Source organism: Triturus cristatus, chromosome 8, assembly GCF_964204655.1.
Source record: "Triturus cristatus chromosome 8, aTriCri1.1, whole genome shotgun sequence".
NCBI classification, from domain to species: Eukaryota; Metazoa; Chordata; class Amphibia; order Caudata; family Salamandridae; genus Triturus; species Triturus cristatus.
The window spans coordinates 1,549,608,477-1,549,634,744 of NC_140591.1; the positions used below are offsets into that span (position 1 = coordinate 1,549,608,477).

The following is a 26,268-nucleotide window of genomic DNA, read 5'->3' on the forward strand; positions in this document are numbered from 1 at the left end:
TTAAGATCTGGAACACAACCCGAGGGTTCAAAATGTAACACAGTAGTTGGCTTTTCTAATAAGAATGTATTTCTTCCCAAACAAACCAATTTTAGCAGTATTAGGATAATGAATGACTGGGGAAAAAACATAACTTCCAAACCCTCACCATGCAGTTTGCATGCAGCTCTCTGTGACAAAAGCAGTAACCGACTGAGCTTTGCCCATTAAATACAGTTCTGTGATTTGTATGGTACAGGTTCTTTGCAACAGGCATTTTAACCCTCTGCGCTACAATGGATGGGTCAAAACTGGCAATAGACAAAACTCCAATCTCTCTCCAACAGGAAGATCAACCACCAGAGATATAAATCTTGACTCTTTTATTGTTGCCTGAAATCTGCTGGGCTTACAAGGAATCCTGCAGTAATTTTTGCGTTTTTGAGAGTGAGAAGTGAGTCATTGTGCTGGACAGCTCTGCGGGTTTTGTTACTGGGGGTCGGTTTTGCAGCCTCCAGTGATGAAACCAGCCTCCCTTCCGATGCCCAGTACACCAGCCCGGCCTTGGTGCCTGGACTGATTTGTTTTCACAGTCAGACCCTGGATGGGGTTCACAAGGGGCTCTGGTGCTCGGTGTCACAGAAATGGACACCTCGGGCTGCTCTTATGTTATATCCTTAGAAAAGGGTAAACAGTATTTTCAAAAAGACCACATCTCTGAACATAGACAGAGAAGCAGTACACATTTTATAAAATATAATACGGAAAACAGCAGATAAGACATTAAACATCTTGCACATTTTTTTTAAAAAGCGCCAAGGTTTGAGCACAGTCTGCCACGAATTCCACATGAAGTCCTCTTCCTTTCCGTGTGGTATTGTCAGTCTGGGTGAGCTGGAAAATAAAGGGCAGATGAGGTCAAGGGCGGGGCCGCCAATGCGTCCTAATGTGTCCATTGTATTGGTCACAGTGGGGGCAGGTGGGTGGCCTCCTCACTAAATGAGGTGTAAATCACCGCACAGCTGGGCCCATCAGAGGTAGCCGGGTTTTTGTGCCGATTGATTGCTCCTCTATTGCACCACGGCTCCTACAGTGTTGCTGGGCAGGTCCCTGCCCACAGATACAGTGGGGAAGGGGGAGGGGGTCCTGGCAGCTGCAGAGGCCTTCCTCGCTATGCAGCTCACCGGCCTGGATGATCCTGTAGTTTTTTTTTTTAAGCTCAGAGCATTCCTGCCGTCCCGGGACGCATTTTTGAAATGAAGAAGTAGGGGAACGGACTTTGTTAAATTAAATAAGTAGGGGCACGCCGTGCCCCTCCGTTCCCGCCCACTTCGACCACTGAATACAGAGTAATAAGCAGGGTTCACTCAGTTTCTTGAGTAGGCAATAACTGCAAACACGGCGGGCTTTAGGGCAGTGTGACCTGTGCTGTCGCACTGAGCTCTGACCTGAATAGGGGGCACTGACCTCAAGGGGGCGCTGTGTTTAGCAATAATGTACAATTTAAAAGCACGTGCTGCAGAGTTCCTTGTGCGTCCAGCTTTCAGGCAGCAATAAAAATGTTAAGATAACTCTTGTGATTAATGTTCCTGCTAGAGAGAGAGATCGGAGTTTTGTCTAGTGACAGTTGTGACTCGCCATGAATTAGCGCAGAGGGTTAATATGCCTGCTGCAAAGCACATATCTGTATTTTAAGTGGATAGCTGAGTGCATCAGTAAAGCCTGCCTTTACCAGCGTTTTAAAACAAATGAAATGTATGTGAGAGAGGGGCTATGGACAAATGAGGGGCTCTTTTGCCAGGTGGAAGGGAGGAAATCTGAGGAAGAGCTCATGGGTGGGGGGTTCCAGAAAAGATTGCAGCACTGTGTGCCACCAACACTAAACCCGGCCCTCTCTGCAAACTTTACATTACCAGTGCTTAATTTGTAAAAAACTTAGTGCCAGGGCTCTCGACAGGAGGACACTAGAGCTTGCACCATCCGTTGCCCCTGGCAGCACTGCCAATGACAGCACCAACACACTACTAATCATCACGCTCTTAAAAGTGTGACAGTTCATACTATTACAGGCCCCAAAGTTATACGAATGGCTTTGAAGGCAAATACTAATAATTCCAAATAGAAATTGAAATAATAAACAGACGTTGTTGTGCTCGTACCTAAATTGGCAGACACCACTTCAATGTGGCAGACAGACATAAGCCCAGGTGCTGGCAATTAAGTGCCGGTGCTAAGCACCGGAAAGCACCGGCACAAATTAAGCAGTGTGGATTACTGGAACATGCCATGTCATCATTGTAGGACAGACCCAGGAAGCTTCGAAGAACAGATGTTTGGAAGATGTATTTGACAGCAAACCACTTTAGACTCATTGAAATCCTGTATACATCTATTACACCGTGGATCCTGTTACAGCAGGCACAGCGGTCTGCTGAAGAGTGGTCATTGTAAGGCTAACAAGAAGTACTAATACAAGGCTAGAGTGCTTTCTGCCTTAGCAACGTTTGATGTAAGGACAATGGTCTTCCTGGTTCAATAAGAACCACAACGGTTTCATTCAGCTTCTTTGATCAGTAAATACACTTGAGTTAGAGAAGCAATTGCCCAGTTCTTGCCTGCTGATAATCAGAGTTACCAGAGGTGAGTATAGCATGACAACTCATTATATCAATTACCATGTGTAGAGCTGAAAGCCACTCACCTTGGTCAATTTGGTTACCAGTGCTCTAATATTATTTAACATACATGTAATTTCATTTACTGAAAATTGCTTTGTTTAATGAATGAGACTCTCAACATAATACAATAATTATATTTAATCATAATTAATTTTGTTTACATAATTATACTTACATGTAAAACTCATTATTATTAATATAGTTAAAAATGCATACATGTATAAGTCTATCCATAAAGAAACAAACAGGTGGTGAGAGGTAACTATGGTTCATACTAGGCATCCTCGAAGGCTAATGCATTATGGGTAACTGCGCCTGGAATGAGCTGTCCTTGCCCGCAGCCTTCATGTGTTCAAGAGACGAGGTGGAGGCGCTAGAAGAAGACTTACAAACAAGGTCCCACTCTAGCGTGTTATCACGGAGCGAGTGCTTGAATAGGATCTTTAAACATTTCCAAAGGCTTTAGGGTGGCAGTTGCGTCTCAGAAAACAGATTCCTGTGTTTACTCAATGCTTAATTTGAGCTGGTGTTTTCCGGTGCTCGGCACCAGCACTTAATTGTCAACACTGGTGCTTATAGCGTGAACTCGATCCAAAGGTATTGGAGCGCTTTTCGTGAGCACCAGTCAAGGACACATTCATTTTTGGTAGGCACTAGGAGATTAAATGATTTGCCCAGAATCACAGGATGTTGAGCCTGTGCAAAGACTCGACCTGGTTCCCCAGCTCCAAAGTCAGCACTCTGGCCCCAATTAGGGTCGGCCCAGAAAAGGGTGAGATATTTATCCTAACTGATATATTATGAATGCTACTCACATTCTAATATATTGGGTGCAATAAATAGCACCCAATTATGATTATTGCTCTGGAAATGGGGTGGAATATGTAGATTTGTGTTGCCTTCAACAGGATCCACATGTCATATTGTTTATCTGGCATTTTCTCCTCAGAAAATTTGGACACGGTTTGCCCGCCAAAATGTATGCAGGGAGTGTAAGACTTAAGGCACAGCTTATAATTGCAATATGTTGTGGTAATGTCTCTTTTGGTCTAAGTTGCTGCTTGGAGAATGAGTAACCTTTTTGGGAAAATCAGTAAAGTCAGTGAGAGGTATAGAAGCATCCAAAGTGATCCGACATTCACCTGAATCTACTTTGCCCTAAAACCACATCCTTCTGAATATGTTGTGGGCGTGTCCTTAACATTATATTTTATTTAGCTTCAATCATAATGTTCATTAGAACATTGGAATGTGGAGCACTCCATTGTAGACAATGGAGTGCTCCGTGCTTCTATGGGCCGATAAAGACCCACAGAGCAACATTCCAATGTTTTACAAAAGCCTCTCGAAGCTCGAGGGGATTTAAATCCCCTCGAGCTTCGAGAAGCCTTTGTTTAATTTGTTAGAACATTCTGCCCTCTAGTGGCAGAATGTTCTAATAGCCGTATAGCCCTTCGTAGCAGGGCTATACCGCTATTAAAGTCCCGCTGCTTTTGTTAAAGTCCCTCGCCTTCGGCTCGGGCCTTTAACGCTGCAGCGGGCCTTTAATAGCCGGTATAGCCCGCTACGGCGTGCTATAAGGCTATATTATGCAATACAACATGTTTGGACATAATCGAGACTTCATTAACCCTGAAACAATAGTTTTGGAGATTCACATATAAATTTAAATGCAATAGCTCTCGGCATCATTTCCAGCATATACACATTTTAGAAGCAGCTAATTAATTAAAAGAGAAAATCATTAGAACTCCAGCACGAATCATCAAAAATCCACTGAAGAGAAGGGGGAGAAGGAGCTTGTTATCACCTCCTGGAGCTGTGAACAAACATAAAAAAATATGAGTTATTTATGGTGAATATTTATGATACAGAAAGAAGTTTCATGAAAGTGCTTTAACAATATGCTCTCAATACACAAGTCTATAATGTGAGATAACAGAGACTCCTAATTTTTTAACATGTAAGAACATCATAACACCATTCCAGCTACCAACTGGAGGCCGCGTCTGAGATCAGTCGTACGCTGATTGGAAAACTGTACATGATTTTTTCTTAAAGTAGCATCTTCAACTATCCATTGTGTATGAATGCAGAAGCTGTGGTCCTCAGAAACTCCGCCCACTAATCTCTTTGCAAAGGTCATTATGTTAATCAAGGTATGTTTATTCCTAATGTTTTGGTATATTGGAAATTCCATGGGTTAGCAGAGTCTTGTAATGCAATTTCTAGTGTCAGGAGTCAATCAATCAGGGTTGGTAAAGCGCAACAACTCACCCATGAGGGTCTCAAAGCGCTCAGGGGGAAGGGGAGGGGGAGCGGCTCCATTGAGTGCTGGGGTCGTTCGAAGAGCCAGGTCTTGAGGTCCTTCCTGAACTCGGGCAATGTGGGAGATTGCCGAAGGTAGGTGGGGAGGGTGTTTCAGGCTTTGTTTGCGAGCCAGGAGAAGGACTTTCCTCCCGTTCTGGTCTTGTTGATATGAGGGATGGTGACCAGAGAGAGCTGGGCTGATCGGAGGTGTCTTTTGGGTGTGTGGAAGAAGAGGCGGCCATTCAGGTATGCAGGTCCAGTGTTGTGAAGGGCCTTGTATGCAGGGGTGAGGGAGTGGTAAATCATTTTCTAAGTGCAATATATCTCTTGAGAAAGGTGATATAGAACATTTACAGAATGCAGTTCTCAAGTTTACTTTCTCAGAGTGTGCCCATCTTTGCCATATCACTTTATGCATCTTGGGTACTCTGGACTACACTTGCTTGTGCAAAGTTTTCCTTCACTTTAGGTACAGGGGCGGAAGAAGAAAGTGGCTGGATATGCTATTCGTGAAAACCAGGGAATGAAATCCCTTGCAAAGAATGTATCCTGTGGGCCTCAGATCCTCTGCTGTGCGCTTGGTTAACAGAGGTTCCGACAGATATAAAAAGTAAACTAAGACCAGAGAAAAGACTAAAGAAATGTTGGTGCTCACGCAAAGATTTAACTCAGTAGGAGACAGTACCGAAAATGCAAACTGGTTTAAGGCTGACAGGCCGCCGAGAGGTGATTGTTTTGGCACCCTACCTTCTGCATCCAAGGTCATCAATTTCATTGATGAGCTGCTTTTAATGCTTTGCCATTTTCCGACTATTTCTCGCAAGGATATGATTACAAAAGATGTATCCACACACAACCACTGCTGAACCAAGTGAGCACACGCAACAGCACTGTGAGTCTAGAGTGCGGTACCCTGCGCAGCAAGTACGATTTTCTTGATGTTTACATGCGGTGAAAGAGGACTACAGTGACCATGAACCCTACTCCCAGTGCACCAGACATGATCTAATAGGGAAACCCACCTCTCAACTGCATGCAATAGGTGACAAGGGTTGGCAGGCTCTCACTGTGCTGCACGGCACAGTAACTGTGTACATTATCTAAGTGTGGCCCACTGGCATTCCTGTTCCATGTGCTCTATACAGGTGAGTCCCACTAAGACAGAGCAATGAGACAGACAGTGACTGTGAGAATCTGGCTTTGGAAGTTTAGCAGGAGCTGTATGCTGAGTCGCTCCACCATCTTGGCTCATAGATGCCGCACTCACTGAGGCACATGTGTGCAAAACAGCTGAGCCCAGAAGAAGCTAAACACAAACAGGTCTGACTTGCAGCATTTGCATCAGACTGCAGCATCATTGGACACTCACCCCAGGTGCTGGTCCTACACTTCACATGAAGGAAACCTATCTTCTTTCCAACTGCTATACCGAACATGATAATGTGCACAGAATAACTAGACTTCACAAACAGCCTCTGATTAGATAAATATGTTAATGCACACAAAAGACAAATACAGTTTCTGCGCTAAGGGAAAACAACAAATTTAAGGTTGCGTGATCTGATTAATTTGGACCAGTAACATAAACAGACTCACTGAGATTGAAAAACAATTAGGACCTATAGGTATGCAAACTACAGAAAGTATGCAAGCTACACAACCCACGCAAACTGCATAAACAGGAGTTTAAACACAATAATCTGCGATAACTATGGTGTTTAGGACATGTCTATAGGACAGATCTAGAATAACTACCACCACCTATCACCAACTCGACATGCACGAGTATCAACACCAGACTCTCAAGCCCCCAAAAATCTCGGCAGACTAGAAAGCAAAGGTGGGCAAGGAGAATAAGGAAATCAAAACTCTCCAAAAGAGAACGCAAGCATTGGCATAGCCAGTAGGTTTCTCCTTTGGGACCTTATAAGTATTCAGCCATGCAGCACTTTATCCTGGGTGCTGCAACATCTACTGTTATTTCATGCGCCACTGGTGAAGGGCCACACATGCCCATGGGTGGGCTTCCGTGCTATTTAATGAACACTGGAAATGTAATACTAGCTTGTTATGAACAAACACAGGCAATGCCAATAAGTCATGCTAGCATTTGGAGTCCTGACTAAAGAATTTAGTGAAATATGAGCTGCTGTGAAAAAAATAAAACAAAACAAAAAAAAGATTACTTTCTCTTTACAAATAAACCAAGAGAGAAATAAATAAAGAGTGATGATTCTTTGCGTTTTTGAGATAAATAGGAGAGCCCTACAATGTAAGCACTGCTTAAAACAACACAGGTAATGTGTAAAAAGCGTTTTGGGCATTTGGATGCCTTTATTCACCTGTTGTATAGGAAACAAAACTCTTTTGATGCCCTATTAGTAAGGAGCCTTGGGCTACTGAGAGCTATGCACAGCTGAAGACACACAAGTGTAGTAAGCAGAGGCATCCAGTGGCCAGTCGAAGTGTAAAGAAACCAAACACACTCTTATAACACTCATCAGTGAGGACAGGCTGGATCACTCAATGAGATCTGGATATGCAGATTGCAGAAATATTTCTTCAAGATGCGTTTGACGCATTGAGATTTTATGGGCATCCTCAAAAATGATTTTCCTGAGGCTTAAGTCTGACACTGTAAGAATGAGGGATTCACCAGCCTCTTAGTCGGCTTGACCGCTGCTGGTATCTCACTTCAAGATATTCACGCAAAAGCACCAACTGATTTACTTACATTATATGGACCAGTTCATGGTGTGTGAACTATCAGTGCGAAACATTTGGCAACTGATCCTGGCACATTTCATTGTAACGACCTTTGGTCACTGTGTTACAGAGGAGCAAATTAGCCTGGCACAATCCCAGATGGACAGCGTATAGATAAATGTCAAAATAGCTCCTGTGCCATTGGTGAGGGTAGTTGCTCTAAGGTTGGACAACCTAAATTTAACATTAAACATGAAATAGGGTGGCAACACTTCGCATATGTTTCAAGGACTTGATCTTCTGCCACGACGCAAAGTAGTAGCCAGAGTACTGGCACCTCCCCTAAGAAATTTGACTTCACCTTGTTCCTTTTGATTTAAAAAAAAAAAACATGACATTTCTTGTATTATGTCAGAGATTGCACAAAATAATATAGTGCTGTATGTACAGGTTCACTCCAAACAGAAATATCAGGGATGCAGGTCACATAGCACTAACATGACTAATAAAATCTCAGAGTGAGGCAACAAAATGCTGATCGTGGTATTATGGGAAACACAGGATTGTCTGATGTTCCGTCCCATGATTGATTTTAAGTCATGAGAGCTAATAAACCAGCTTTTAAATAGGTATCAGGCCCAGGGCTTGTAACGGGTCCTATTAATATCTGTTAAGAGTTATCAACTGTCTTCTGTGTGGCCTAATGAGGCGGGTCAATGGTCTCAATGCTTTGCGATTTAAAACCATACCACTAATAAATGTCCCGTTCACAATCAGAGACATCATACAAGACGGGCAGAAGAGATGTCATCCACTTTCTCCAGCCTCCAGTCCTTGTGCTGGGGCTCTCCGGGGCCATGATCTTGCAGTAGGACAACAGCCATAGGAAGTTAAGTTCCAGCTGGGAGCTGGCCATGACGCCAGCGTTGCACTTGCTTCCCATTACCGAAGGGGCCTTCTAATGACACAATAGTGCCATAGCACTGGACCAGCCCTGCAGTAGATTAGACATGCATGATCCCAACTCTTTACCTAGTCCCTCTTGAGGCAGTGGTTCTTTGTTTCACCATTGGTGAATATAAACATGAAGAAGGACTCAGCCCTGGCTGTTAAACCAATCAAACTGAAGGTCTCCTCCTAGAGATTGTTGCTGTCAAGTGACACAGCACTTGAAGGATGCACTTTAAATGGCGCCCGACCCCAGGATGGCTGCCTAAGCAGCTCAGCAGGTGTGTATTCCCTGGCGGGTTCACTGAATTTCCTGGAATGGAAAGCACCTCTCGTGAGAGAATGCAATCAGCGCGTTCTGGGCAAGCAATATGGAAGTGCAGGGAGGAGAATTGTGCAACAAGGATGGCGACTCGTGAGCGTCATACTAATTAGTAATGATTCCTTCATTTGGCCATGCACACCGAGCTTAGGGAGTTATTGCACTACGTGCCCAGACAAGTGGAAAATGAGCAGCTGCCTGACATCAGAGATCGGAGTAACTGAAAAAATCCAGCACTCATGTGCAGTGCCCTCACTTAGGAAAAAGTAGTCCCTTTTACAGTTGCTTAGATGTCACAAGTAGAAGGCTGCAAGGGGACCTGCCCCAGGGGAGGGAACAAAACAACAAAAAGGAGAGACAAATAGGAAAAAATAACCACTTAGAAGCAAGAATTTTAAAGCACACTTAAACAAACAAATGGAAAGCAGTGGGCAGGCTGTAAGCCCACAAAGTATATACAACACGTCACGAACCACGAAAGCGCAAGTGATGTCTAGGCTCGACCTAAAAACCAGGCCCACATAATCAGGGCTTCGATACCTAAAATGGAGCTGAACGCAAATATGAAACTGATTTAAAATAAACTTGCAGTACTACATGATCTGGCACAAGGTGCAAAGTCTAACACAGACATAATGTAAAGTGAACCCTGGGCCTAAGGAAGGACTTCAAGGAACTCAGAAACAGAATCTCTAAAAAGACTCAGATGGGGCACTTAGAGGATGAAAGGAATCATAAACATCCAGAAACAAATGGGCATTATCGATAAAAGTTGTCACTAAGACAAGATATCACAGAGTTTGGAAGACGGAAACCACAGGGCGAACTTCAAAGATGTTTGGCATACTGGAGGGCTCAGTTTCAAAGACTGACTGCTGCACAGAGTTTCTAGAAACTTGGTAGCAAAGATGCTGGGAATATCGTTTGAAAGAGTATTCAAAATCAAAAGAGCGCACAGAAACTTTTCTGGGAGGATCCCACTAGAAACAAGCATTTGCAATGCAATAGGTCTCGCATTTAGGAAAGGTACAGCTATTGGCATTGTAAATGATAATGTATTTTATCTATGTGTTTACCTTTGGAACCTTATAAGTGTTTGGATATGAGGCATATTATACATTACTTCTGCACATATCTACTGATCAGGAGGTGCACTGCAGAAGGAGTATTCCTTAATATAATGGATTGGACTAAGCGTGCTCAGTATACAAAGAAGTCCCTTTAAAGAGGCTGCAATGGCATCAATCCACCAATAGATGTCCCTTGTGAAAGCTGCAAAGGAGACACTTTGCCACTAGGTGTCGCTTCTTGATGAAGTTAAACACACTGGAATACCAATTCACAAAAGAACTGAAAACAAAATAAAACAAAATACCCTATTGATGTCTTTTTATGGCAGTACAGAACACATGCGTGTGACTTCAAAATATAGGAAGAACACGGGAAAAAGCAAAAATAGGCAGAGGGAGCTTGTAATCGATGCATCATGCTCGCTAGTGACAGGCACTAGTAGCACTGACTCTGTTCTAGCTATTAATTTGCCGGCTCGCCCACCTCTAGTCCCTGGAGCCAGAGGCCAGCACTGACTGCACTGAGTTGCAGTGCCACACGCCATCACTAGCGGTCCACAGCACCGTACTCCCTTGGTTCCCAAACTGTGCGCCGCGGCACCCCGGTGTGACGTTATGAGTTGCCAGGGGCACCGCGGTACGATGTGGGAAATTGCAGCTGCAGCACTAGAAATGTAGAAATGCCACCTGTAGAATCGTGGGAAATGGTTTGGCCCAAGAGCGTACTGCCTCCTTATGTGCGTACGTACGCACGCATCGTACATGCTTTCAGAGGCATAGTCGCCGCATTACTGGTATACATACGCCATACGCAGCTCTGACCATTGTTTGAGGAGCGTTATTGCTGCCTTGCCTCGTGGGACCCTCTTCGCAAGGAAATAGGTAAGTAAGAAAGTGAAGTTCGATATAAGTAACACTAGGGCCGCTGGAGTGTTGGTACTGGGATGGGAGGGATTTCTGTGTGGTCCGTTGAACAGTACGGGAGTAGAATGTTGGGAGCCCCGGCATAAAAGCAAGAAGGCCAAGATCGAAGCTCAGGCCACTTACTGAGCAGTTTAAAGCTCCTCGACCTTGGCGATGATGCATTTATACAACCGCTTTAGTCTGTGACTGTGTACTTGCTGAGTCGCAAACCTCCGCTTTAATTTAATAATATTGGGAGCACATTATTCACTTTTGAATGTTCCAGATGCATGGGGTTTTTATTGTATGAGTCTGAAATAATTATTAGTGCTGCTTTAAATTCATCTGCTGTGCGTTCGTGTTCAAATATTTGCCCCCACTGCACAGTTCGTGATGGCGCTAAACAAGATGAGGCAACTTTCATAGCTACAATGCTCGGACACAATTGTACACAATTTTGAAGAATTTTGGTGAAAGTCATTCAGGGCCAGCCCACAACCATAAGCATTTGCGAGAGTTTAATGGGGTGCATTAAATGAATTTCGGCCTGCATGTTTGCCTGTTGGGTGCATTTTTCCTTCAGTATGAAATGATAACGCCGAGTCGCTCCGTCTTAACATGGTGGAATTTAACTCCAGATTAACCGAGAGTTCTACTGGGTTTTATTAAATCTGGAATATGCATTTACAATGAAATTTTAAAAAGTGTATTTTGTTTAAAAAACATCTTTAAATGTGCGTTTACAGACAGGGCTATCGTCATTTTTCTAATCTATTCTAGACCAAACCCAGTAGAACTCTCGGATGGTCCCTGAAAGGGAAATACATTCAAATATTCCTAAAACATCAGTATGGTCACTGGCTTCAATACATCCTCCCATGCCTGAGTTCACGCCGCATTTACACTATCAATGAGAGAAAGCACATAAAACAAAAGTTTGTTTTTCCCCTTTTACAAAAAAGCTAGTACCGATTACAAATACATCTGTGCGCCCTTCAGCCACAAAATGAATTGGGGCTTCGGCATGCAAGGGCAGTGGGTGGTCAGAGCTCTGTGCCCCATATGGTTTGTTGCAAAACTAGTGCAAAACAGGAAAAGTGATGCAATATATTCACTCGCATAAAACTTACAATTTAAAATGCCATTTTTTGGTGAATGTTCTAGAGAACTCCCAATCCACAGCTGGCATAAATAAGCCAGGGTTTGGGACCAGGCACACAGTTTGCATCAGTGGAGCATGTGTGTGCTCTCTGTTGCATCTGCTGCCTTTTCATTGACTTACATGTGCTCCACTGCACTTTTGCAGTGGTGTGTGTGCTCCACAGCATTTGCTGAATTGGTGTGGGTGTCGTTACATTTGCTGCGCTGGTGTGTATATGTGTGCAGCGCTGTATTTTCAGCATTTGCATGCCTTTGTGTGTGAATGGTAGTGTATCTGTGTGTGCTGTTTTGTGTTTGCTTCGATGACTTGAATGTGCTCTGCTGCATTTGCTATTTGGATGCGTGTGTACTCAGCATTTGCAGGAATTATTCGCACTTTGCTGCATTTGCGGCTACAGCTTGTCGTTGTTGGGAAAAGAAACTATGGATTGGGATTCAGTCAAAGTGATTGCCAGTGGATGAGATTAATTCAAGCATTCCAACCATCACGTTGCTCTTTGTACTTCACTTCTTTAGGGACGGATAATAATTAATCAGGCTCTGAATAAATGTAAAAGTAATTTCAAGTTACATTTGCCATTTGAAACATGTACAGATCATTATTTATTTAGATGGCATGCTGCATTAAAAAAAAATATAGCTTTGGTTGGTAAAAGAAAAGTAGACTAATAATACTAATAATAATTTGTGTTATTACTTTTGAATCCTGGTTGTAGGGAAGAAGCATGCTTCGGCGGAAAAGCCGATCTCACCGCTGAACCCACTGAGCCAGTTCCTCCAGGCAGAACAGCCATCGTTGAAGTACGAGCAGGTACGTGAAGTGGTTTCTATCCAGCTTAGATGAACTAAGTCAGAGTTGCTCATGTTTTCTATTGTTTGTTGCAACCGCTGCACTAAAATGCAGCAAACTTTCCATTTGCCATTTTATTGTTCTGTATATATTGCTATTCTTACTCTTGGGGGCCCGGGACTTGTAAAATGGACATGCTCATTTTTCTGTAAATGTTGCTCTGCCTTTCATTGCTGTCACGTTTATGCCACAACATTGACCCAAAACCATCCCAATGAGCACAAACAGCAAATGGCATGCATTCGTACATTTTTCATTTGCCTTGATTGCAAAATACACAACAGATGTTGGTTGGTTATGTCAGAGAATGGGACCGATAGTCAAACTACTGCCATGATTTTAATGAAAAACCATATGTCCGTGCTGTTGCGTACTCTGTACTACTATGATATGTCCTAGGATGGACCCAGGAATTGTTGAAGTGTGTTATTTGCTGTTACAAATCAGAGTCTGATGTACACATTAGCTGCAATTCGGCTTTCTTCATTGTTTGCAAAAATGCGCGCTCTTAGATTCCATTAAAAAACTGAATGATCTTTCTGTCTGTGCGGGGTACCAATAAGAATAATAAGTCCAAATGGTCACCATCAGCATGGGCTACTATTGAAAAATAACAGAAATAATAGATCCATCATTGCTATGGCATCAACGGCATAGTGGATCACATATTATCCGTGAATACTGATGCCCCAACACTTGCAGGGACCAAAATACCCATTTTAATGTTCGCCGACGATACCTTGATAATTTCAAAAATGCAGAGCGGACTCCAGCAAGCTTTGCTTATCTTTGAAGAATTTTGTACAGCTAGTGGTCTAGAAATCAATGTATCTAAGACGAAGTTCATGACTTTTAATTCATATAATGTTTTTAAAGGAAAATTTTTAATGAATAATCAACCACTGGACCAAGTTAGAATGTTCACTTATTTGGGGGTAAACATTCAGAGTGATATGAAGTGGAATCAGCAAATTGATCTTGCCACACTTAAACATCGGCAACTGGCAGGTGCGCTAAATGCGGAGCACAAAAAGCCACTCACTAAACCTATGCGGCCTGTGCTCTAGGTTTACGACATGAAAGTGGTCAGTGCGGCTCTTTATGGCGCCGAAGTCTGGGGGTTCAAGAATATGCCCAAATTTAGAGTCTCTGAAAATAGATTCCTGCGTAGTATCACCAATCTCCCGCAAAGTACACCACAGTCCCTTCTGCTCTATGAGCTTGGCTGAAAGTCCATATCAAGTATTGCAAAAGTACGCCCTGTTTTATACTGGTGTAGATTGTGGACTACGCCGGAATTGAAGTTGTATGCATTGGATTTCATAGATGTTATTAATTCTGATACTTTCCACAAGATAGGTTGGTTGCGGGGAGTTAGGGATGTCCTTGCAAGCATGGGGATGAATTCCCTCTGGTTGGATCCACTCTCAGCATGTTTTCCCTCAAAATAAGCATTAAAAGAAAGGTACTGGGAGGTAGTGGTGCATAACACCGAAAGATATAGTGAATCATCTTCATTGACAGGTTTGTTTTTGAATTCTAAAGACAGCCCTGTCTTTGAACCCTACTGGGACACCATAACCAAACCGTTGGATATAAAACTGTATTTCCAGCTGAGAGTGGGATCGCTGTCTCTTAAATCTTTTACATCTAGGTGGTCGAGCTCAGGTGACGACAAGTGCCCAGTCTGTTTATCATGTAGTGAAACGATTGTCCATATGCTATTTGTGTGCCCAGCTTATGCTGCCCCGTACCGGATTTGGTTGAAACCTATATGTAAAATGTTGGGTACGAGGAAGAGTGCGAAGGTAGAAAGGATAATATGTACTAGCACCTTATCGTATATCTCTATAGGAGCTGCCAAATTTCTGGGGTGGGCGTGGATAATAAGGCTAAAACTTACAATAACACAAGCCAATTTGACTGTTTAAACTTGATAGCCGTATATTGATTGATACAATGAAAATTATATTGCCCAGCCAGCAGATTTACTCTATTGTCAAAATTAACTGGAAGTGAACAAAAGAAATGATGATACTGTACAATGTTTTATTGCAATTCTTTTTTATCTGTTTTTTAAGGCAATTTCTTAACTCTTTTTAATTGTAACCAGCTCCAGTGGTAATAACTATTGTAGGATATGTATCTCTTTGTCACATATTTTACTAGATTTTAGCTGTATTCCGGAATAATCATGTATACATATGTAAAATGCTTTTATGACAAAGTGTCGAATAAAGCTTTTTGGACTGGACTGGAAATACTGGAGCAAAGGAAAAGAAAAGAAGACCAGGAACTTTACAGATAGAAAGACCTTTCTTATATATTTTTGTACATTCTTCTCTTCTCCATCTGAATAATTAAGACAAGTGGAACTGATTTCCATCTTTCTGAGTGACAATGAAGAGATTTCTAATGCCAAGTTCGTCTCAGCGAAGTGAAGTTGCAGGTTCCTCTGACAAAAACGAGGACGGGAAACGAAAAGCCAAGTACAGAAAGTACAATGACAGGTATCTGGATTATGGTTTCACGTGTGTTCAGGTTAATAATGAGGAGTGTCCTCAATGTGCAATCTGTTTAAAAGTTTTGGTTCTGGAATCCATGCTTCCAAGTAAACTTAAGCAGCATCTTGAAAGTCTTCACCCAAATGTGGTCGGAAACCAAGGGAATGTTTTGTAAGAAAAGTTGCAGAAGCCAAACTATAAAAGTCAACTTTCTCAAAACAAACGAAAATTAATAGTAACGCCCTCCTGTCTTCATATAAAGTGAAAAAAAACACACAATTGCAGAAGAGCTGATTTTGCCTGCTGCTGTTGATATGGTAACAATCATGCTCGGCGAAGATGCGGGTAAACAGCTGCTGAAAGTGCCTCTTTCTAATAATACTATCAGCCGGAGGATAAATGATATGGCTGAAGATATTAACGATCAGCTCATCTGTAATCTAAGAGGCAAAGACTTTGCACTCCAGTTGGATGAGGCAACAGACAACCACAACAACACCCATCATATTTGCTATGTCAGGTTTCTATACAAAAAACAAATTGTTGAGGATTTGTTGTTCTGTAAAGAAATCAAAGGTGGAACTACAGGTCAAGTCATGTATGCGGTTTTGGATGATTTTATGCAACAGAATCACATTGACTGGGAAAGATGTGTTGGAGTTTGTACAGATGGGGGTCGTTCATTGGCAGGATGCTACCAAGGACTTCAAGCTTGCATACGATCTAAAGCGTCAAATGCTGTTTGGACACACTGTATAATACACAGAGAAGCACTGGCAGCAGGAAACCTCAGTGAAGAACTGCATGGTATTCTGAAAATAGTCATCAAAGTGGTATATTATATTAAAACAAGACCAATAAAAGCTAGATTTTTTGCTAAACTGTGTCATGACATGGGTCTCGAACACTCATGCCTCTAGTTCTACAGCAGTTCTCGGTGGCTGTCTCTTGGTAACTCCCTGCTTAGAGTGTATGAGCTGAGGAATGAAATACACTCATATCTACACGATGAGGAACATTGTTTTGCTGACAAATTGATTGATGCAGACTTTCTAATACAAATGGCTTTTCTTTCTGATCTATTTGAAAAACTGAATGCACTGAACAAATCCTGGCAAGGCAATAATACTAACATCTTGCAACTGTCAGACAAAGTTTCAGGCTTTAAGAAGAAAGTGATCCTTGGGAAAAGCAGTGTAAGCAAAGGTGACTATAAATGTTTTACTTCATTGGACCAGTTTCTACAGGTGAATGAGATGGCGTTAAAGGAGGAACTGAGGGCAGTTTTTGTTCTGTATTTGTCTCAACTGCATTTTTACCTTGACAAATATTTTCCAGAGGATGAAGTGGAGCCAATAAAATGAGTGAGAGACCCCTTCAATGCTGAGATACCTCAGCATATCAACAATGAGGAAGCAGAACAGCTCATTGATGTTTCAAGTGACTCAGCATTGAAAGTAAGGTTCCAGTCTCAGTCACTGCTTGAGTTCTGGTGCCAAACTGGAGATGAATACCCAATGATAAGCAAGAGTGCCCTGCATATTTTGATCCCGTTTGCTACTTCGTACCTTTGTGAAGCTGGTTTCTCAGCAGTTGCAGTGATAAAGTCAAAATATAGAGCAAACATTAACCTTGAAAAAGAAATGTGTGTTGCATTCTCAAAAATAACTCCAAGATTTCAGGAGCTATGTAAGGAAAAACAAGCACATCCATCTCACTAGGATTTGTAAGGTAAATTCGGACTCTGTTGTTGTTCCTGTTCATTGAAAAACATATTTTATTATACAGCAGTTTTTGAACTATTGTTGTGTGGTTAAAAAAACTTGCATGGAAACATATTTGGCTATTAATATTGTATCGTTTCTCACTTAACGAGTTTTTATTAAACAACTGTTATCTTTTTATTTTGTTACAAATATGATTAAATACCTTCATTGCATCCCAATTAATTTAAGGGAGACAAAAGGAAGTACTCTCGAGGTCGGACTTACATCGACGGTCACCCACCCACCGGTAAAAAAATGGAGGGGAGCCATGGCAACTGCCAATTAGGTCAAGGGAGCGACGGCTCAAACAATTTGGGAACCACTGCCGTACACTATCACTGACTGCACTGCAGCAGGTCGTCACTAAAGGTCTCACTGCCAGACGCCAGCATTGGCTGCAATAGATTGTAAGACAACTGGCTGCTCCTAGAGGTCCCTGAAGCCAATCGCCAGCACTGCGTGGGCAGCAGCCGAGCTTTAAACATCCTAAACTAAAGCGCGGGTGCCGCAATTTCTTCAAAAGTAAAGAAATAAAAAAAAAATGCTTTTCTATTTCTTTACTTTTGCAGTAATCGCGGCTCCCGTGGTTTAACCTAAAATGTTTCAAGGTAATGGCCCGAGTGCTGCCATTGTTATCAAAGGACTTAAGCAGAAATAAACAGCGATCTCGGATGTGGGGTGAGGAGGGACAAATAAAAAAAGTGGGAGGGATACGGCGCTGTTTGCCAGCAACAGCCGGTTTCAATAGTAATAGCCGCTCTCAGGCAGCAGCAGGAAAAACAAGGAGGGAGGGGCGGGAGGTGGTGGGGGGGTGAAAACATCGAGGAAAGTGGCCGTGCATATTAAACGTATGTGTGGACCAGGCACCTTTGCAAAAAACACAACAAAGTAGTCCCTACATTAAAAGATACCGCCCTGCAGCGTAAGTTAACTGTAGTTGGTCGATGCTGCTTCCTCCAGACACAGGAGAAAACGGAAGTGACGTATGGGACCACTTGCCACAATCAGTGAGATAAGAAGAGCAATACCAGATTTCACCAAAGGCAAGCAACAAAACAAAGAGAAACACAATGGGTGGAGTTTCTCTAGTAATACTGATTACTTAATGCCTCGGAGAGGCAGCACATGCGCTGCCTATGCGAGACCTAAAAAACTCAGTAATGAAACACCTAGACCATTGATTTTCAGGCATCTACTTTACAGACACACAGAGGCAATCTTAAACCGTATAAAAAAAGAATCAAAATACATCGTGGAATGGCGCACTAATCGGCATTTCACAAAATCATGTCAAAAATAGGATTATATGCAGGAACAGGTTCTTATTTTTAAGAAAAATCTGAAAGAGTTTAACATAGCTTTTTCCATTGTGGGCCCATCACAATTGTTCCCAAAAGCAAATCCATGGATCTTAAATGATCTGAGTGACCTCCAGTCAGTCATCTCTGATACCATTTAAAAGGGTACAGACGCTAAAGTGTTGCACTATCATTGCAGTTATCCAAAGATTCTTCAAATTTACCAAGAAAAAGTAAGACAACAAGGGAGTTCTTGAGTGCACACCATACTGGTAGGTCTGTAAGAACTCTTGAGAGAAGTCATGGTGGTAAGTCAGTAGAGTAAAGGTAATGAAATGAACAGGACATACACAGCGCCATGCATGTTGCACGGTTAACATGAGAATGACGCACTTTTAAAATTGACGCTAAAAGGTCATAATAACTTTCTTTCAAGGTGCTATCCCCAATACAGATGGAATCATTAGGGCTATCTGTAATTTAACTGATAATTCTATTTCAGAGGCTTTCGATGCTCTTTTTACCAACTCAAACTAACCTATCAAGCTACAGCGATGTTTATACTTTCAGGGTAACACACGCAGACCACCAACTCCTTTAGTACAGGTAGATAGTTACCCTCATACCATAGTTGTGTAACACAGAAGCAAAGTTATTATGGTTATCAATGTTAGCAAGTTTAAAATGGCTATTTTACACAATAAATATCAGTAACGTCCAATACAAAATTGTACTATTGGGAAAGTGATGTTTCAGGAGGCTATTTGTGTCCTTCTACATGCTGGTGAGAATATATTTTTGGGAGAGTAGAGAATATTTACTCCCAGGGAGGGAAATAGAGGTTTTTAAATGCTCATTGTTTCTACTTTCACTCCTTCTTTCTATCTGACCCTTACTCCACTCCATTTCACTTCTCTCCTCACTCAGGGGGATGCTGACATCGCGACATCGGATGAACAATGGAATATCTCCTAGTTACGTCAACATATCCGACACGGATGGAAAGGCTTATGACACCTTTTCACCCTTACAATTTTCCAATACATATTGCTCACACAAACGTTTTACATCAATGCTTTGCAACATAATAATGATATTCCCTAATCATGATATTTTAGTTTTGGGAATGATACTAGTAACCAGGGTACCTAAAAGATTCCCGACTCATGCAGTACACTGGATAAACAACACACTGCACTATAAATAGTTAATAAGAATCTTAAGGTGTTTTCCCCTGAACACAAAAGGCCTCAATCATCCTGTTAAAAGGGAAAAGATAAAAAGTTATTGCTACAAGATGAAAGGCAACATCATTTTTCTTCAAGAGACCAGAATTGGGTACAGGGAATCTATTTGAATCAAATTCAGTTAGGTAGAAGACAGATTATGCTCCACAGACAGACAAGGAAAATTGTGTTGTAACACTTATTTAAAAAAAACACAAATATCACAATACCATCACAAATGCAAGACAGTCAAAGGAGATGATTCACAATTGAAGAAAAGAAAGAAAACATCGAATTCTACAGTTCTAACACTTAAGCTCCTAATTAGGACTCTCCAGAATCCTAGATCGCCCTCAACAAATGTATTAACGACCTGTTCATATATGTGGAGGTGATTTTAAATCCCCAATTGACAGGTTATCAATCAAGGCCTTTATACAGCGCACTACTCACCCGGAGGGTCTCAAGGCGCTTGGGGGGGGGGGGGGGGGGGGGGGGGGGGGGTGCCGCTACTGCTCGAACAGCCAGGTCTTGAGCTTCTTCCTGAAGGAGAGGTGGTCTTGGGTCAGACGAAGGTCGGTCGGGAGGGTGTTCCAGGTCTTGGCGGCCAGGTAGGAGAAGGACCTTCCTCCAGTTGTTGCTCTTCGGATGCGGGGGACGGCGGCGAGGGCGTGGTTGGTCGATCGGAGGTGGCGTTTGGGAGCGTAGAAGTTGAGGCGGTTGTTGAGGTAGCTCGGGCCTTGGTCGTGTAGGGCTTTGTGTGCGTGGGTGAGGAGACGGAAGGTGATTCTCTTGTTGACGGGGAGCCAGTGCAGGTCTCCCAGATGTCCGGAGATGTGGCTGCGTCGGGCGATGTCGAGGATGAGTCTGGCTGAGGCGTTCTGGATCCGCTGGAGTCTCTTCTGGAGCTTGGCGGTGGTTCCAGCGTAGAGGGCGTTGCTGTAGTCCAGTCGGCTGGTGACGAGTGCCTGGGTGACCGTCTTCCTGGTCTCGGCGGGGATCCACCGGAAGATCTTCCGTAGCATGCGCAGGATGTTGAAACAGGACGCGGAGACGGCGTTGACTTGTCTGGTCATGGAGAGGGAGGAGTCCAGGATGAAGCCCAGGTTGCGTGCGTGGTCTGTCGGTTTCGGTGTGGTGCCCAGGGCGGGGGTCCACCAGGAGTCGTCCCAGGCGGAAGGCGAGGAGCCCAGGATGAGGACTTCCGTCTTGTCAGAGTTCAGTTTCAGGCGGCTGGTCGTCATCCACTCGGCTACGTCTTTCATCCCTTCGTGGAGGTTGGTTCTGGCGGCGGCGGGGTCGTTGGTCAGGGAGAGGATCAGCTGGGTGTCGTCGGCGTAGGAGATGATGTTGAGGTTGTGTTGGCGTGCGATGGCCGCAAGGGGGCTCATGTAGACGTTGAAGAGGGTGGGGCTGAGCGAGGAGCCCTGGGGAACGCCGCAGATGACTTCCGTGGCTGCAGATCTGAACGGTGGTAGGCGGACTCTCTGTGTCCTTCCCGCGAGGAAGGAGATGATCCACTCCAGTGCCTTCTCCTGGATTCCGATGTTGCTGAGGTGCTGCACTATGGTGCGGTGGCAAACAGTGTCGAACGCTGCGGAGAGGTCTAGGAGGATGAGGGCCGCTGTTTCACCGTTGTCCAGCAGGGCTCGGATGTCATCGGTGGCGGCGATGAGGGCCGTCTCGGTGCTGTGGTTGGCTCGGAAGCCGGACTGTGAGGGGTCGAGGGATCCATTCGTCTCGAGGAAGGCGGCCAGCTGCTTGTTGACGGTCTTCTCGATGACTTTGGCTGGAAACGGGAGGAGCGAGATGGGGCGGTAATTCTTGAGTTCGGTGGGGTCCGCTGTTGGTTTCTTTAGTAGAGCGCTGAGTTCGGCGTGCTTCCAGCTCTCAGGGAAGGTGGCGGTGTCGAAGGAGGTGTTGATGATGTCCCGCAGGTGGGGTGCGATGACAGCGTCGGCCTTGCTGAAGACGTGGTGGGGGCAGGGGTCGGTCGGAGATCCGGAGTGGATAGAGTTCATCGTGCAGATGGTGTCTTCTGTGTTGATATGGGTCCAGGCACTGAGGGTGGTGGTGGGGGGCGTTGGTGCGGTCGTGGGGAGCGTTGTTTGTGGGCTGAAGCTGTTGTGTATGTCAGCGATCTTGTTGTGGAAGTAGGAGGCGAGGGAGTTGCAGAGGTATTGTGACGGGGTGATGTCGTTGTTTCCGGCGTTGGGGTTGGAGAGCTCTTTCACGATGTTGAAGAGTTCCTTGCAGTTGTGCGCGTTGTTGTCCAGCCGGTCCTTGAATGCTGTTTTCTTGGTGGCGTGGATCAGTTGATGGTGCTTCCGGGTGGCGAGCTTGAGGGTGGTCATGTTGTCCGGTGTTGGCTCCCTTCTCCAGGCTTTCTCGAGGGCTCGGCAGTTCTTCTTGGAGCTCTTGAGTTCGTCGGTGAACCATGGGGCCTTCTTGCTGCCGGGTCTGCTAGGCAGGGTCTTCAATGGGGCGAGGTCGTCTGCGCAGTCGCTGATCTACTTCGTGAGGTTGTCGGCGGCCTGGCTGGGGTTCGCTGAGCTAGCGGGAGGGTGCTGGCTCAGGGAAGCGGCGAGCTGGTCTGCTGTGATCTTGTTCCAGTTTCTTCGGGCAGCCTGTTGCTGGTGGTGGTGGGTCGTGGATCTTCTGAAGGTGAAGTGGACGCAGCTGTGGTCCGTCCAGTGGAGTCCGGTGGCGTGGCTGAAGCCGATGTCCTTGCTGGAAGAGAAGACAGCGTCGAGTGTGTGTCCGGCGAGGTGGGTGGGGGTGGTCACCAGCTGCTTGAGTCCGAGGTTGGCGAGGTTGGCGAGCAGGGTGGTGGTGTTGACGTCGTTGTTGTTCTCCAGGTGGAAGTTGATGTCCCCCAGGAGGATGTAGTCAGCGGAGGGGAGGGCGTGCGGGCTGATGAAGTCGGCGATGTCTTCGCTGAATTGTGTGCGTGGACCCGGGGGTCGGTAGATGAGGGTGCCTCTGAGGGTGGTCTTGGGGTCCGTGTGGATCTGGAAGTGCAGGTGTTCGGCGGTTGTCAGGGTGTCGTCGGTGTTGGTCGTGATGCGGATGGTGTCCCTGTAGATGATGGCGATCCCTCCTCCCGTCTGGTTGCCGCAGTCTCTTCGGGTGATCTTGTAGCCCTCTGGGATGGCGATGGCGATGTCGGGCGTTTAATAATTGAAACTCAAGTGCCAAATTTAGAGGGATTAAATCACATTCACAGATGACTCATCTATAAAAGTCACAGATTGATTGACATATGATGCCTATATAATCCAACAGGGAGGTATTAAACATTCTCTACACACACCTAAAATTAGTTATCGAGAATTGACTAACTATTAATTGACAGTCAACACCTAAAATCTACCTCAAACCCTAAAAGTGAACCATGCATGTATTTCAATGGAGCTTGATACAGGGACGTTACTATCCAGTCAAAAGACTGGAAGATGAGTGAGGAAATAACCCCTGACACAGCTTGGACCGCACTTAAAATTACAATTAGAGACACACTGATTAACATAACTTGGGAAAAAATATTGAATGACCTAGAACATAAAATCAAGAATCTAGTGTGTACACAAAAGGAAAAGTGCTACTCTCAGAACTTAAAGCTCTGAAAAATGAATATAGACAATTCCTAAGTGGGAAGGTACATAAATGTGTCTCTATAAATAAATCAAAGAAGCTATGAGAGAAAAAGAAGGCAGATAGAATGTTGGAAAAATACTTAAAATATGTTAGAAACAAGTCAACCATACCTGCCATTAGGAGCACAATTGGTAATACCAATATAGCAACCAAAACCATACTAGAAACCTTCCATAACTTCTTTAAAACTTTGTATGATTCTAATAAAGTAGCAACTGTCGAAGAATGTACTTCATATCTTGAAAAAGTATTGCTGTCTACACTAGATCCAGAGGCAAAGAAGAATCCTATCAAACCAAACACTCAAATGGCCTTATGGAAAATTCTACAAGGAATGTGTACATATTTTAACATGGCCCCTTGAAACACTCTTCCACCTCCCTGCAAAAACAGAAAGAATTTTAGGGTTGGCCATCAGTGCCACAATAGTGGTTATTTCAAAAAAAGGAAAGATCAGCTACATTTTAAACATTACAGCACAACATCACTAATATACATTGATTGCAAGATCCTTTCAGAAATACTACCCAACAGACTATACAATATATTGCATGCTATAATACACCCAGCTCAAACACAGTTTTTAAAGGCGGACTAGTAAATGACAACAATACGCTTTTCCGTCACATGATAGAGAGAGCAAAATGTCTTGATGCACCTACAATGGCCATCGCATTACATGCAGGAATGGCATTTAAAAGGGTCTCATTGACCTTTCCAAAGGCTGTACTGACCAAATTTAACTTAGAGGAATACGTCATCTTATGACCCATGGTTTATATTCCAAGTCGGAAGCATGCACAACAGTTGAGGAAACCTCTCAGCCCTATTCGGTCATTCCCAGGCAGGGGTGGCCATTGTCTCACCATTTATTCCTATTAGCCATTGAACCCTCCCTACCCTCATTAAGACACAACAACAACATTAAAGGGACCCCCCTCCCCTCTGGTATACAGATGGTAGCTGCCTATCTGATGATGTATTAATATTCACAGAAGGAGCTGATTCAGCCATCACTAGAATATTTCCAGAGATCAATACCTATGCACTGTATTAGGATGCTCTCTGAATAAAGAGAAGACAGGGGCATTTCTACTAAACATACATTGATCATCCTCAATTATAGGTTTTACAGGACTAAAATGGTCACAAAACATGAAAAAATACATCTGGTTTAGTGGAGACCCAAAAGAATTGATATCAATGAAAGCAAAATGTTATCGACTAAAGAAACAATAAATCCATTGGTTGACAAAATTCATCACACAGATGGGTAGATCTGAACGCATCAAAATTATGGTACCCCTCTTTTCCCAATTACAGTCTCATAAAAGTTCTTCAAAACAGTGAACACATATATTTCAGAATTTCTACTGAGACTCAAAAAGCTAGAATTTCATTGAAAAAGTTAGACTGAATAAATACAAAGGAGGCATAAATGTCCCAGACTTTGTGAGATAACTAACAGCATTACATGAGAGGCAAGGAGCCTGGTGGCTTTGAGCAGATACTCAGTTAAAACCAGTTTGCTACCAATGGAGAAAAACCTATTGTACTCTCTTCCTCTGTGTGCAACCCTAACAATTACCAATGTCACTCACATTATATACAGTACCATAGCAGCTCTCAAAACCCTTGACACAAAATTACCACTCCAAATGCCCAAGTCAAATTATGCTACCTAATGTTATAAAATTCTCAAAGTCGACAGCCGGATCTACGCTGGGTAGAATGGGCTTCTGTCTTGTGAAAGACCTTGTTCATCACATCTTTTGCAGAACTGCAAAACTAACACAATCTATCTAATCTGGACTTTTATAAATGCCTCAAGAAACTAGGGAAAATGCACAATCCAGAACTCCCCTCAATATTAAAGAAACTGGCAAAACCAGGACGCTGCCTTTAAGTATACAGAATTTTGGCACCAACCAGAGCACCATTAACTCAGACACTAAAGGCAATATGTACGAAGGCATTTTGAATTTCCAAATGGTGCAAATCATAATTTCAAGCCATTAGGAAATGCAAAATGCCATTTCAGAATGTATAAAAGGCATTTTTACTAGTGCAAATTGCGACTTCTAGTCAGTAGCAATCACATTTTGGAAAAAATAGGAAATTGCAAATAGGGATTCCTAAATAGCAATTCGCTAACAGCATGCAGAAAGGATTTCCTATTTGCGAATAGGAGCAAAATGGCCAATTAGGAAATTCAATTACCATCAATCTGTGTTGGGTAGTAACCAGGTGCAAACTATAAGAAGGCACCCAAAATGCACCTGTCTCTTTCGGAAAGGCAGCTCTGTATAGCCGAGGATGAGTATTTTAGATGACAGACAGAAAAGAATGAGGAGACAGGACAGGATATTTGGGTGAGGGTCACCCTGTTTGAACAGACAGAGGAGGAGATATATGAAAAGTACAGAGTCAGTAGTGAGGTAATTCTGGAGTGAGTTCCAACCTTAGCTTCAGACCCCAACACTCCAAAGCAATGCAATCCCATCAAATGTACAGGTATTATGCTATCTACACCTTCTAGCTTTTGGCAATTACAGGATATCATAGCAGTGGCAGGGGTTGCCACAGAGAGCTTTTTCCAGGTTCCTTCACAAGTTTCTGCCCATCATGGTTAGCAAAGTTATTCAATGCATATCTTTTACAAATACCCCCGAATATGTGCAACAGACCAACTTAAGTTTTTTACCGGGCTGCACAGTTACCAAATGTTATTGGCTGTATTGATGGCACCCATATTGCCATATGTTTCTCCTCAGCAAATTAATTAATCTACAGATATAGGAAAAGCACACACTCACTCAATGTACAGGTAGGGTGTGATGCCTCATGCATCATAACAGACCTTGTGGCCATATTCCTAGGCAGCATCCAT

General features: G+C 43.5%; 1 long non-coding RNA gene across 2 annotated transcripts in view; it reads left to right on the plus strand.

Moving 5' to 3' along the window:
* The first annotated feature begins 10,738 nt into the window (after positions 1-10,738).
* Positions 10,739-26,268, plus strand: part of LOC146806112 (uncharacterized) — a 135,539-nt gene continuing 120,009 nt past the window's right edge. Inside the window, exons 1-3 of one of the 2 annotated variants that reach the window (XR_014967551.1) lie at positions 10,739-10,895; positions 12,794-12,888; positions 19,423-19,457. This is a non-coding gene — a long non-coding RNA (uncharacterized LOC146806112). Of the gene's footprint in view, positions 10,896-12,793; positions 12,889-19,422; positions 19,458-26,268 lie in introns of those variants that run through there. The other variant, XR_014967550.1, reaches the window with a different exon arrangement.